Genomic DNA, 14,986 nt, shown 5'->3' on the forward strand with positions numbered 1-14,986 from the left:
GATATTCCAAAAAAACAGGGTGCTGAACATAAATTCATTGCCCGACTTACTGGGCAAGGCCTGTTGCGGTGGGGGGTGCCCTTCCCTCTGGCCATGTTGATAGCAGGGGCTTCTCCTTCCCAAGGGCCCCTGCATGGTGGGAAGTTTCCTGCCACTGGGTCAGCTGGCCAACCAGCGGCCAACCCCACCCAGCACCTGGCATTGGCCAGGGGTTGGTTGCACCCTGTGCCCCTTAGCCTTAAATAGGCTGCACAGGGCCTAGCAGGTACCAGGCCTTCTTTGAGTTGTCCTCCCACCCAGCCTGCATGTTCTTGTTTTTGTTCATTGTTGCAGTTGTTGTTCATTATCTGGAAGGAAGTCATGACTGTTAATAACTTGGAGGTCTCTCATTCATGAGTTCACCATAAGTTCAGGACAACTTGACTCGACAAAGAAGCCATGACTGTTCTAACAGGGTGTCTTGGAGGTCTCTCATTCATAGGTTCACCAATGAAGGAAGCCATGACTGTTAATAACTTGGAGGTCTCTCATTCATGGGGTCACCATAAGTCCAGGAGAACTTGACTCAACAAAGAAGCCATTACTATTATAACAGGGTGACTTGGAAGTCTCTCATCCATTGGTTCACCGATGAAGGAAGCCACAACTGTGAATAACTTGGAGGTTTCTTATTCGTGGGGTCACCATAAGTCTGGGTCAACGTGACTCGATGAAGGAAGCTATGGCTGTTCATAACTTGGAGGTCTCTTATTCATGGGCTCACCATAAGTCCAGGACAACTTGACTCAACAAAGAAGCCATGACTATTATAACAGGGTGTCTTGGAGGTTTCTCATCCATAGGTTCACCAATGAAGGAAGTCATGACTGTTAAAAACTTGGACTGTTAAAAACTTGGACTGTTAAAAACTTGTTGTGTTGACGCTGTCCATGGTGCTGTTTCCAATTGGAGGTGTCTTATTCATGAGGTCACCATAAGTCCAGGTCAACTTGACTCAACAAAGAAGCATGGCTGTTATAACAGGGTGACTTGGAGGTCTCTCATCCATAGGTTCACCAATGAAGGAAGCCATGACTGTTAATAACTTGGAGGTCTCTCATTGACTCAAAGAAGAAGCCATGGCTGTTATAACAGGGTGACTTGGAGGTCTCTCATCCATAGGTTCACCAATGAAGGAAGCCATGACTGTTAATAACTTGGAGGTCTCTCACTCAACAAAGAAGACATGACTATTATAACAGGGTGACTTGGAAGTCTCTCATCCATTGGTTCACCGATGAAGGAAGCCATGACTGTTAATAACTTGGAGGTTTCTCATTCATGGGGTCACCATAAGTCAACGTGACTCAATGAAGGAAGCCATGGCTATTCATAACTTGGAGGTCTCTCATTCATGGGGTCACCCTAAGTCCAGGTCAACTTGACTCAACAAAGAAGCCAATGCTGTTATAACAGGGTAACTTGGAGGTCTCCATAGGTTCACCAATGAATTTGCTTCTGACATGAGAAATAAATAAATAAATAAGAAATAAGTATATTATTAGGAATGTTGTGTTGACGCTGTCCATGGTGCTGTTTCCAATCCATATACAAACCGAAGTGAAAGCATCTAGCCATTTAGATAGCTCTTATAGAGTTTGGACGCCAATCCAGAGCAGGCTGAAGGATGCCAGATCCCCCTTTCAGCCCCGAATTTAACATTCAAGGAACGAATTCGGTGTTTTCCTGCCGCTGAGCGATGGCGCCTCTCCATTCCAACTATGGGAGCTGTACATTTCTGGCAGAGGCCTAGTTAAAGTTTAATATGGCCGCAACTCTGTTTGCATTCAATAAACCAGGCAGGGAAAGGGAGGAGATTGGATTTATCGGAGAGTATGAAATCTTTACAGGAAGGAAGGTTGGGCAAAAAGAAAAGAAAAGGATAATTCTATTTAAATGGAGCGGTTGGGAGAGGCGAAAGAGATTCCATCTGCAAATCCCCGGTTCGGAAACTACAAAAGTCCTCTCCCTACGATTTATCGGTGAGCAAATGTACAAGCCGGTGTGTTTTAGTTTATTTGCTTTGAGCGAGTGTAAACAGGAGACAAAAGGCTCAAGCCTCCGAGGAGGATCAAAACGCAGACAACAACCTCCAGATTCCGCTCCCAATCTGCTCGGCTTCTAAGGAGCAATTTCCATGAAATGTTTCCGCGCCAGCATTGTCGGATGAGCCGCTTACTCCGTTTCAGCCCCAGCCTCACCAAAGAAAAGGATGCATGCAAATGTATGCAAAGGAGTCATGGTTTCCTTCATTGGTGAACCTATGGGTGAGAGGCCTCCAAGTCACCCTGTTATAACAGTCATGGCTTTTTTCTTGAGTCAAGTTGACTTTGAATTATGCTGACCCCATGAATGAGTGACCTCCAAGTTATTAACAGTCATGGTTTCCTTCATTGAGTCAAGTCGACCTGGCCTTAGGTTGACCCCATGCATCAGAGACCTACAAGTTATAATAGTCATCATTTCCTTCATTGGTTAATTCCTTCGGAATTATGGTGGCCCCATGAATGAGAGACCTCCAAGTTATTAACAGTCATGGCTTCCTTCATTGAGTCAAGTCGACCTGGCCTTAGGTTGACCCCATGCATCAGAGACCTACAAGTTATAATAGTCATCATTTCCTTCATTGGTTAATGTATGGATGAGAGACCTCCTAGTCACCCTGGACTTATGGTGGCCTCATGAAAGATAGACCTCCAAGTTCTAACAGTCATGGTTCCCTTCATTGGTGAACGTATAGATGAGAGACCTCCTAGTCACCCTGGATTTATGGTGGCCCCATGAATGAGAGACCTCCAAGTTATTAACAGTCATGGCTTCCTTCGGACTCAAGTCAACCTGGAATTATGGTGGCCCCATGAATGAGAGACCTCTAAGTTATTAACAGTCATGGCTTCCTTCGGACTCAAGTCAACCTGGAATTATGGTGGCCCCATGAATGAGAGACCTCCAAGTTATTAACAGTCATGGCTTCCTTCGTTGAGTCAAGTCGACCTGGACTTAGGTTGACCCCATGCATCAGAGACCTACAAGTTATAATAGTCATCGTTTCCTTCATTGGTGAATGTATGGATGAGAGACCTCCTAGTCACCCTGGACTTATGGTGGCCTCATGAAAGATAGACCTCCAAGTTCTAACAGTCATGGTTCCCTTCATTGGTGAACGTATAGATGAGAGACCTCCTAGTCACCCTGGATTTATGGTGACCCCATGAATGAGAGACCTCCAAGTTATTAACAGTCATGGCTTCCTTTGGAGTCAAGTCGACCTGGAATTATGGTGACCCCATGAATGAGAGACCTCCAAGTTATTAACAGTTATGGTTTGCTTCATGGGTGAATGTATGTTAGAGAGATCTCCAAGTCACCCAGGTTGAGTCACATGGACCTGGACTTATGATGACCCCATGAACAAGAAACCTCCAAATTATTAATAGTCATTGCTTTCTTCACTGAGTCAGGTTAATCTGGACTTCTGGTGAACCCATGAATGAATGACCTCAACATCACCCTTTTAGTTAAACTACTGAAGGAAGCCATGACTGTTCACAACTTGGAGGTCTTCCATTCATGGGGTCACCATAAGTCCAGGTCAACATGACTCAACAAAGAAAGCCATGACTGTTAATAACTTGGAGGTCTCTCATTCATGGAGTCACGATAAGTCCAGGTCAATGAGACTCAACTAAGGAAACCATGGCTGTTAATAACATGGGACTCTCACTTGAACTTATGATGGCCCCGTGAATGAGAGACCTCCAAGTTATTAACAGTCATGGCTTCCTTCATTAGAGAACGTATGGAGGAGAGACCTCCAACTCACCCCGGTATAACAGTCATGGCTTTCTTCCTTGAGTCAAATTGACCTGGCCTTATGGTGACCCCATGAACAAGAGACCTCCAAGTTATTAATAGTCATTCTTCCTTCACTGACTCAGGTTAATCTGGACTTATTGTGAACCCATGAATGAATGGCCTCAACATCACCTTGTTAGCTAAGCAACTGTCATGGGTTCCTTCATTGAGTCAAGTTGACTTGAACTTATTGTGGCCCCATGAATGAGAGACCTCCAAGTTATTAACAGTCATGGTTTCCTTCATTGGTGAACCTATGGATGAGAGATCTCCAAGGTATTAATACTCAAAGATTCCTTCATTTAGTCAAGTTGACCTGGACTTATGGTGAACCCATGAATGAGAAACCTCCAAGTCATGGCTTCCTTCATTGGTGAATGTATGGATGAGAGACCTCCAAGTCACCCTGGTATAAGAGTCATGGCTTCCTTTATTGAGTCACATTGACCTGGACTTATGGTGACTCCATAAGTGAGAGACCTCCAAATTATTAACAGTCATGACTTCCTTCGTTGAGTCAAGTCGACCTGGTTTAGGTTGACCCCATGCATCAGAGACCTACAAGTTATAATAGTCATCGTTTCCTTCATTGGTGAATGTATGGATGAGCGATCTCCTAGTCACCCTGGACGTATGGTGACCTCATGAATGAGAGACATCCAAGTTCTAACAGTCATGGTTCCCTTAATTGGTGAACGTATGGATGAGAGATCTCCTAGTCACCCTGGATTTACGGTGACCCCATGAATGAGAGACCTCCCAGTTATTAACAGTCATGGCTTCCTTCGTTGAGTCACATTGACCTGGACTTATGGTGACTCCATGAATCAGAGACCTCTAAGTTACAACATAAGTCCTTCATTGGTTAACGTCCGGATGAGAGACCACCTAGTCACCCTGGACATATGGTGACCCCATGAGTGAGAGACTTTCATGTTATTAACAGTCATGGCTTCCTTTGTTGAGTCACATTGACCTGGACTTATGGTGACCCCATGAATCAGAGACCTCCAAGTTATAACAGTCATAGTTTCCTTCATTGGTGAACATATGGATGGGAGACCTCCTAGTCACCCTGGACTTATGGTGACCTCATGAATGAGAGACATCCAAGTTATAACAGTCATGGTTCCCTTCATTGGTGGATGTATGGATGAGAGACTTCCTAGTCACCCTGGATTTATGGTGACCCCATGAATGAGAGACCTCCCAGTTATTAACAGTCATGGCTTCCTTCGTTGAGTCACATTGACCTGGACTTATGGTGACTCCATGAGTGAGAGACCTCCAAGTTATTAATAGTCACAGATTCCTTCACTGAGTCAAGTTAATCTGGACTTATGGCGAAACCATGAATAAATGGCCTCAACATTACCCTGTTAGCTAAGCAGCTTTCGTGGCTTCCTTCATTACGTCAAGTTGACTTGGACTCAAGGCGACCCCATGGATGAGAGACCTCATTGAGTCAAGTTAATCTATATTTATAGTGACCCCATGAATGAGAGACCTCCAAGTTATTAACAGTCATGGCTTCCTTCGTTGAGTCACATTGACCCGGACTTAAGGTGACTCCATGAGTGATAGACCTCCAAGTTATTAATAGTCATTGCTTCCTTCACCGAGTCAAGTTAATTTGGACTTATGTTGAACCTGTGAATGAATGACCTCAACATCAACTTTTTAGCTAAGCAACTGTCATGGCTTCATTCATTGAGTCAAGTTGACCTGGACTTATGGTGACCCCATGAATGAGAGACCTTCAAGTTATTAACAGTCACGGATTCCTTCATTGGGTCAAGTTGACCTGGACTTATGGTGACCCCATGAATGAGAGACCTTCAAGTTATTAACAGTCACGGATTCCTTCATTGGGTCAAGTTGACCTGGACTTATGGTGACCCCATGAATGAGAAACCCCACAAGTTATTAACCGCCATGGCTTCCTTTGTTGAGTCACATTGTCCTGGACTTATGGTGACCTCATGAATGAGAGACCTCCAAGTTATGAACAGTCATGGCTTCCTTCATTGAGTCACATTGACCTGGACTTATGGTGACTCCATGAATGAGAGACCTCCAAGATATTAACAGTCATGGTTTCCTCCATTGGTGAGCCTATGGATGAGAGACCTCCAACTTATTAATAGTCATGACTTCCTTCGTTGAGTCAAGTTAATCTGGTCTTCTAGTGAACCCATGAATGAATGACCTCCAAGTCACCCTGTTAGCTAAGCATCTTGACTTCCTTCACTGAGTCATGTTAATCTGGACTTATGTTGAACTCATGAATGAGAGACCTCCAAGTTATTAACCATCATGGCTTCCTTCATTGGGTCAAGTTTACCTGGATTTATGGTGAACCCATGAATGAATGGCCTCCAAGTCACCCTGTTAGCTAAGCATCTTGGCTTCCTTCACTGAGTCAAATTAATCTGGACTTATGGTGAACCCAAGAATGAGAGACCTCCAAATTATTAACCATCGTGGCTTCCTTCATTTGGTTAAGCTTACCTGGACTTATGGTAAACCCATGAATGAATGGCCTCCAAGTCACCCTGTTAGCTAAGCAACTGTCATGGCTACCTTCATTGAGTGAAGTTGACCTGGACAGTCATGGTTTCCTCCATTGGTAAGCCTATGGATGAGAGACCTCCAAGTTATTAATAGTCATGACTTCTTTCATTGAGTCAAGTTAATCTGGTCTTCTAGTGAACCCATGAATGAATGACCTCCAAGATACCCTGTTCTAAGCATCTTGGCTTCCTTCACTGAGTCAAGTTAATCTGGACTTATGGTGAATCCAAGAATGAGAGACCTCCAAATTATTAACCATCGTGGCTTCCTTCATTTGGTTAAGCTTACCTGGACTTATGGTAAACCCATGAATGAATGGCCTCCAAGTCACCCTGTTAGCTAAGCAACTGTCATGGCTACCTTCATTGAGTGAAGTTGACCTGGACAGTCATGGTTTCCTCCATTGGTAAGCCTATGGATGAGAGACCTCCAAGTTATTAATAGTCATGACTTCCTTCATTGAGTCAAGTTAATCTGGTCTTCTAGTGAACCCATGAATGAATGACCTCCAAGATACCCTGTTCTAAGCATCTTGGCTTCCTTCACTGAGTCAAGTTAATCTGGACTTATGGTGAACCCTTAAATGAGGGACCTCCAAGTTATTAACTGTCATGGCTTCCTTCACTGGGTCAAGTTTACCTGGATTTATGGTGAACCCATGAATGAATGGCCTCCAAGTCACCCTGTTAGCTAAGCATCTTGGCTTCCTTCACTGAGTCAAGTTAATCTGGACTTATGGTGAACCCAAGAATGAGAGACCTCCAAGTTATCAACAGTCATGGCTTCCTTCCTTGGTTCAAGTTTACCTGGACTTATGGTAAACCCATGAATGAATGAATGGCCTCCAAGTCACCCTGTTAGCTAAGCAATTGAGTGAAGTTGACCTGGACTTATGGTGACCCCATGAATGAGAGACCTTGAAGTTATCAACAGTCATGACTTCCTTCATTGAGTCAAGTTAAACTGGACTTCTAGTGAACCCATGAAGGAATGACCTCCAAGTTACCCTGCTAGCTAAGCAATTGAGTGAAGTTGACCTGGACTTATGGTGACCCCATGAATGAGAGACCTTCAAGTTATCAACAGTCATGGCTTTCTTCATTGAGTCAAGTTAAACTGGACTTCTAGTGAACCCATGAATGAATGACCTCCAAGTCACCCTGCTAGCTAAGCAACTTGGCTTCCCACGTTGAGTCAAGTTGACTTGAGCTTGTGTTGACTCCATGAATGAGCAACTCCAAGTCTCCCTGTTCTCAACAGATTAGTTGGCAACCAAGGCTTTCTTGATGGACTCCATCCTTCGGCAGTGCAGTCTGGATTTTGTAGTCACTGGTTGAAGGATTCTGGTGCTGCGATGCAAGGAAAGTAACTTCCGCTCCTCGGGTTTCCAAGGCGGCATCGAGAAGAGCAAGATGGAAAGTTATCAACCGCATTGCTTTGCAACAATAGGCGAGTCGGCAACCTTTTAAGCGATGCAGACAGCACGGCTTTGAGGAGCACTTTGCGTTCCTTTGTGGATCTTTAATGAACCTTTAAACGTGCCTTTTTTTAAAAAAATGGGAAAGGGGAAAAATAAAAAGCTCTCATTAAGGCTTTTGGCAGATTTGATTAGTGGCTCTAAAAGACTTCTAAACAGCCATTTAATTGGCAAATCCTTTGGCAGCCGGGAGGAAAAAAAATATTTAGGAACACAATAAAAAGAGGCCTATTCTCTCCCTCGTTCTTATTCTCTCTCTCTCTCTCTTGGAGAAGTCACTATTCACACACACAACCTGTCTTTCGCACACCAAGCAACAGAGGGAGATGGACGGTTTCCCAGCGCAAGACGGATGGGCCTGCTCGCTCGCTGGGATAATGGCACGACGAAAGCCGAACAGACACAAATCTTCCTGCAATTGCAATTACGATTGCGGGTTTGCAACCTATACCTATGGTTTCATAGGAGTCGATCTGCTTTGGGTTGTAGTCCGAACATGAATGAATAGACGGTATGATTAGGAGTTTTGATACATGTAAATATTTCAATGAGAACCTTGGAGAGCTCCTTCCAAGGAGTTGATCCGCTCTGGACTCTAGTCCAAACACAAATGAATAGACAGTATGATTGGGAGTTTTGATACATGCGCATAATTTTCTGAGAACCTTCCAAGTAGTTGATCCACTCTGGACTCTAGTCCGAACATGAATGAACGGGCAGTATGATTAGGAGTTTTGATACATGTGCATAATTTAATGAGAACCTTGGAGAGCTCCTTCCAAGGAGTTGATCCACTTTGGACTCTAGTCCGAACATGAAGGAATGGACAATATGATTGGGGGTTTTGATACATGCGAATATTTCAATGAGAACCTTGGAGAGCTCCTTCCAAGGAGTCTATCCACTCTGGACTCTAGTCCGAACATGAATGAATGGACAGTATGATTGGAAGTTTTGATACATGCGCATAATTTAATGAGAACCTTGGAGAGCTCCTTCCAAGGAATCAATCTGCTCTGGATACTAGTCCGAACATGAATGAATGGACAGTATGATTGGGAGTTTTGATACATACAAATATTTCGATGAGAACCTTGGAGAGCTCCTTCCAAGAAGTCGATCCTCTCTGGCTTCTAGTCTGAACATAAATAAATGGATAGTATGATTGGGAGTTTTAATACATGTGCATAATTCAATGAGAATCTTTGGTTCTTGTCTGAACGTAAATAAATGGATAGTATGATTGGGAGTTTTAATATATGCGCATAATTTAATGAGAACCTTGGAGAACTCCTTCCAAGGAGTCAATCCACTCTGGGTTCTAGTCTGAACATAAATAAATGGATAGTATGATTGGGAGTTTTAATATATGCGCATAATTTAATGAGAACCTTGGAGAGCTCCTTCCAAGGAGACAATCTGCTCTGGATACTAGTCCAAACATTAATGAATGGACAGTATGATTGGGAGTTTTAATACATGCGCATAATTCAATGAGAACCTTTGGTTCTAGTCTGAACGTAAATAAATGGATAGTATGATTGGGAGTTTTAATATATGCGCATAATTTAATGAGAACCTTGTAGAGCTCCTTCCAAGGAGTCAATCTGCTTTGGATACTAGTCCGAACATGAATGAATGGACAATATGACTGGGAGTTTTAATACATGCGCATAATTTAATGAGAACCTGGAGAACTCCTTCCAAGGAGTTGATCCACTCTGGATTCTAGTCCAAACAAAAATGAAAGGTCAGTATGATTAGGAGTTTTGATACATTCAAATATTTCAATGAGAACCTTGGAGAGCTCCTTCCAAGGAGTCTATCCACTCTGGACTCTAGTCCGAACATGAATGAATGGACAGTATGATTGGAAGTTTTGATACATGTGCATAATTTAATGAGAACCTTGGAGAGCTCCTTCCAAGGAATCAATCCTGTCTGGATACTAGTCCGAACATGAATAAATGGACAACATGATTGGGAGTTTTAATACATGCGCATAATTTAATGAGAACCTTTGGTTCTAGTCTGAACATAAATAAATGGATAGTATGATTGGGAGTTTTAATACATGCGCATAATTTAATGAGAACCTTTGGTTCTAGTCTGAACATAAATAAATGGATAGTATGATTGGGAGTTTTAATACATGCGCATAATTTAATGAGAACCTTGGAGAACTCCTTCCAAGGAGTCAATTAACTCTGGGTTCTAGTCCGAACATAAATAAATGGACAGTATGATTAGGACAGTATGCAAAAATTTCAATAAGAACCTTGGAGAGCTCCTTCCAAGGAGTCAATCCACTCTGGGTTCTAGTCCGAACATAAATAAATGGACAGTATGATTAGGAATTTTGATACATGCAAAAATTTCAATGAGAACCTTGGAGAGCTCCTTGCAAGGAGTCTATCCACTCTGGGTTTTACTCCGAACATGAATGAATGGAGCCTTCCAAAGACTTCATGATCTATTTGGGAGTTGGATATGGCCTTCTGTCAAAGCCTGGACTATATTTTCCACTTTGAAGTCCAGACTAAAACACAAAATGGAGACGAATGCAACATCCGATCCATTCTCTTCTCACTGAAAGCAAGTTTTCTTTCAAAACTGCATTTTCTGACAGGATGAGGTGAGAATTAAGCATTCAGCGCTGAAGAAAAGATCTTGTAGACACCCCACCGAGACACCGGGCCTTTTCCTCGCCTCCTCCTCCAAGTCAGCATATTTATTTTAAATTCTCTTTTCAGAAACGCTTCGCTCTCCCGCTTTGATGTGAAGGTTTTCAAGGCTGGATGTCTTTCCCACCTCCAGCCCCTATTTGAATATCTGTTTCTGTTCATTATTCATAAGGTATTTCAGAATTGAGATGTGTCGCCATATTTGGCTTGATCCGCATGCGAGTTTTTCTCCTCTCCCTCTCAAAGCACCAGCGACACCCACGTACAAAAGCACATCCATAGTCAATGCTCTGATTGAAAAGGAACATGTCCATTCAACGTTGGTGAACTATCTCCCAAGTTATGAAAAGCCATGGCTTCCTTCATTGAGTCTTCATCGAGACTTATGGTGACTCTATGAATGAGAGACCTCCAAGTAACAGCCATGGCTTCCTTCATTGGGTCACGTTGACCTGGACTGGTGGTGACCCCATGAATGAGAGATGTCCAGTTTATGAAAAGTCAGGGCTTCCTTCACTGAGTCACATTGACCTAGATGTATGGTGACTCCATGAATGAGAGTCCTCCAAGTTATGAATGGTCATGGCTTCCTTCATTGGGTCACGTTGACTTGCTTATGGTGGCCCCATGAATGAGAGACTTCCAAGTTATGAATGGTCATGGCTTCCTTCATGACCATTCATGAAGTCACGTTGACTTGCTTATGGTGACCCCATGAATAAGAGACCTCCAAGTTATGAACAGTCATGGCTTCCTTCATCGAGTCACGTTAACCTGGATTTATGGTGACCCCATGAATGAGAGACCCTCAAGCTATTAACAGTCATTGCTTCCCTCACCGAGTCATGTTGACCTGGACTTATGGTGACCCCATGAATGAGAGACCTCCAAGTTATGAACAGCCATGGCTTCCTTCATTGGGTCACATTGACCTGGACTTATGGTGAATCCATGAATGAGAGACCTCCAAGTTATGAACAGCCATGGCTTCCTTCATTGGGTCACGATGACCAGGACTGATGGCGGCCCCACGAATGAGAGACGTCCAATTTATGAAAAGTCATGGCTTCCTTCACTGAGTCACATTGACCTAGACGTATGGTGACCCTATGAATGAGAGTCCTCCAAGTTATGAACGGTCATGGTTTTTCTTCATTGAGTCACATTGACCTGGACTTATGGTGACCCTATGAATGAGAGTCCTCCAAGTTATGAACGGTCATGGCTTCCTTCATTGGGTCACGATGGCCAGGACTGATGACGGCCCCATGAATGAGAGACGTCCAATTTATGAAAGGTCATGGCTTCCTTCACTGAGTCACATTGCTCTAGACGTATGGTGACCCTATGAATGAGAGTCCTCCAAGTTATAAACAGTCATGGCTTCCTTCATCGTGTCATGTTGACCTGGACTTATGGTGATCCCATGAATGAGAGGCTTCCAAGCTATTAACAGTCATGGCTTCCTTCACTGGGTCACATTGACCTGGACTTATGGTGACCCCATGAATGAGAGACCTCCAAGTTATTAACAGTAATTCTTTCCTTCATTGAGTCACATTGACCTGAACTTATGGTGATCCCATGAATGAGAGGTCTTCAAGTTATGAACTGTCATGGCCTCCTTCATCGAGTCACACTGATCTGGACTTATGGTGAATCCATGAAATAGAATACTCCAAGTTATGAACGGTCATGGCTTCCTTCATTGGGTCACGATGGCCAGGACTGATGGCGGCCCCATGAATGAGAGACGTCCAATTTATGAAAAGTCATGGCTTCCTTCACTGAGTCACATTGACCTAGACGTATGGTGACCCTATGAATGAGAGTCCTCCAAGTTATGAACTGTCGTGGTTTTTCTTCATTGAGTCACATTGACCTGGACTTATGGTGACCCCATGAATGAGAGTCCTCCAAAGTATAAACAGTCATGGCTTCCTTCATTGAGTCACGTTGACCTGGAGTTATGGTGACCCCATAAATGAGGGACCTCCAAGTTATGAACAGTCATGGCTTCCTTCATCAAGTCACGTTGACCTGGACTTATGGTGACCCTATGAATGAGAGACCTCCAAGTTATGAACAGTCATGGCTTCCTTCATTGAGTCACATTGACCTGGACTTCTGGTGACCCCATGAACGAGAAATCTCCAAGTTATGAACAATTATGGCTTCCTTCATTGAGTCATGTTGGCCTGGATTTATGGTGACCCCATGAATGAGAGGCCCCCAAGTTATGAACTGTCATGGCCTCCTTCATCGAGTCACACTGAGCTGGACTTATGGTGAATCCATGAATGAGAGTCCTCCAAGTTATGAACGGTCATGGCTTCCTTCATTGGGTCACGATGGCCAGGACTGATGGCGGCCCCATGAATGAGAGACGTCCAATTTATGAAAAGTCATGGCTTCCTTCACTGAGTCATATTGCCCTAGATGTATGGTGACCCTATGAATGAGAGTCCTCCAAGTTATGAACTGTCATGGTTTTTCTTCATTGAGTCACATTGACCTGGACTTATGGTGACCCCATGAATGAGAGACCTCCAAGTTATGAACAGTCATGGTTTCCTTCATTGGGTCACGTTGACTTGGACTTATGGTGACCCCATGAATGAGAGACCTCCAATTTATGAAAAGTCATGGCTTCCTTCATTTAGTCACGTTGACCTGGAGTTATGGTGACCCCATAAATGAGGGACCTCAAAGTTAGGAACAGTCATGGCTTCCTTCATCAAGTCACATTGACCTGGACTTATGGTGACCCCATGAATGAGAGACCTCCAAAGTATAAACAGTCATGGCTTCCTTCATTGAGTCACGTTGACCTGGACTTATGGTGACCCCATGAATGAGAGACCTCCAAGTTATGAACAGTCATGGCTTCCTTCATGGAGTCACGTTGACCTGGACTTATGGTGACCCAATGAATGAGCGACCTCAATGTTATGAACAGTGATGTCTTCCTTCATTGGGTCATGCCGAGCTGGACTTATGGTGACCCCATGAATGAGAGAACTCCAAGATATGAACAGTCATGGCTTCCTTCATTGGGTCACGTTTACCTGGACTTAAGGTGACCCCATGAATGAGAGACCTCCAAGTTATTAACAGTCATGCCATCCTTCATTTATGAAAGTATGGATGAGACCCCCAAGTTACCCTATTATAAAAATCATGGCTTCCTTCATTGAGTCACATTGACCTGGACTTCTGGTGACTCCATGAATGAGAGACCTCCAAGTTAAGAACAGTCAAGACTTCCTTCATTGGTGACCCTGTAGATGAGAGATGTCCAAGTCACCCTGTTATAACAGTGATGGCTTCTTTGTTGGGTCAGTGCTTTGATTGAAAAGGAAAGTGTCCATTCCACGTTGGAGAACTATCTCCCGCTGCTTCCACTTCATAGTGAAAATACTAATGTTTTTGTTTCTATAATGAACTTTTCCACAATACGGGCCTCAAGACATACAAAGGTGAGATGGAAAAGAGAGTCTGTTCCCAGCATCCTTTGATGGTCCATCAACTCCAAATAAAGAATTGTCTTCCTTTCCTTTCCCTTCTCCTTCAGTCTTAAGCGAGAGTAGCAATTTTAAAAAGTGTGGATGGATTTCCATCCTTTCCTTTCCTTCCCACATCAGTCTTAAGTGAGAGAAGTGGTTTTAACCAGTCTGGATGTATTGCTTTCCTTTCCTCCCACATCAGTCTTAAGCGAGAGAAGCGGTTTTAACCAGTCTGGATGGATCCCTTCCTTTCCTTTCCTTCCCACATCAGTCTTAAGTGAGAAAAGTGGTTTTAACCAGTGTGGATGGATTCCCTTCCTTTCTTTTCCCTCCTGCGTCAGTCTTAAGCGAGAGAAGTGCTTTTAACCAGTGTGGATGGATTCCCTTCCTTTCCTTTCCCTCCCGCATCAGTCTTAAGCGAGAGAAGTGGTTTTAAAAAGTGTGGATGGATTTCCTTTCTTTCCTTTCCTTTCCTTCCTTTCCTTTCCTTCCGGTATCAGTCTTAAATGAGAGAAGCAATTTTAACCAGTGTGGATGGATTACCTTCCTTTCCTTTCCTTACCACATCAGTCTTAAGCGAGAGAAGCAGTTTAAAACAGTGTGGATGGATTCCCTTCCTTTCCTTTTCCCTCCCGCATCAGTCTTAAGCGAGAGAAGCAGTTTAAACCAGTGTGGATGGATTCCCTTCTTTTCCTTTCCCTCCCGCATCAGTCTTAAGCGAGAGAAGCAGTTTAAACCAGTGTGGATGGATTCCCTTACTTTCCTTTCCCTCCCACGTCAGTCTTAAGCGAGAGAAGCAGTTTTAACCAGTGTGGATGGATTCCCTTACTTTCTTTTCCCTCCCGCGTCAG

This window comes from Anolis sagrei, chromosome 13, assembly GCF_037176765.1.
Source record: "Anolis sagrei isolate rAnoSag1 chromosome 13, rAnoSag1.mat, whole genome shotgun sequence".
NCBI classification, from domain to species: Eukaryota; Metazoa; Chordata; class Lepidosauria; order Squamata; family Dactyloidae; genus Anolis; species Anolis sagrei.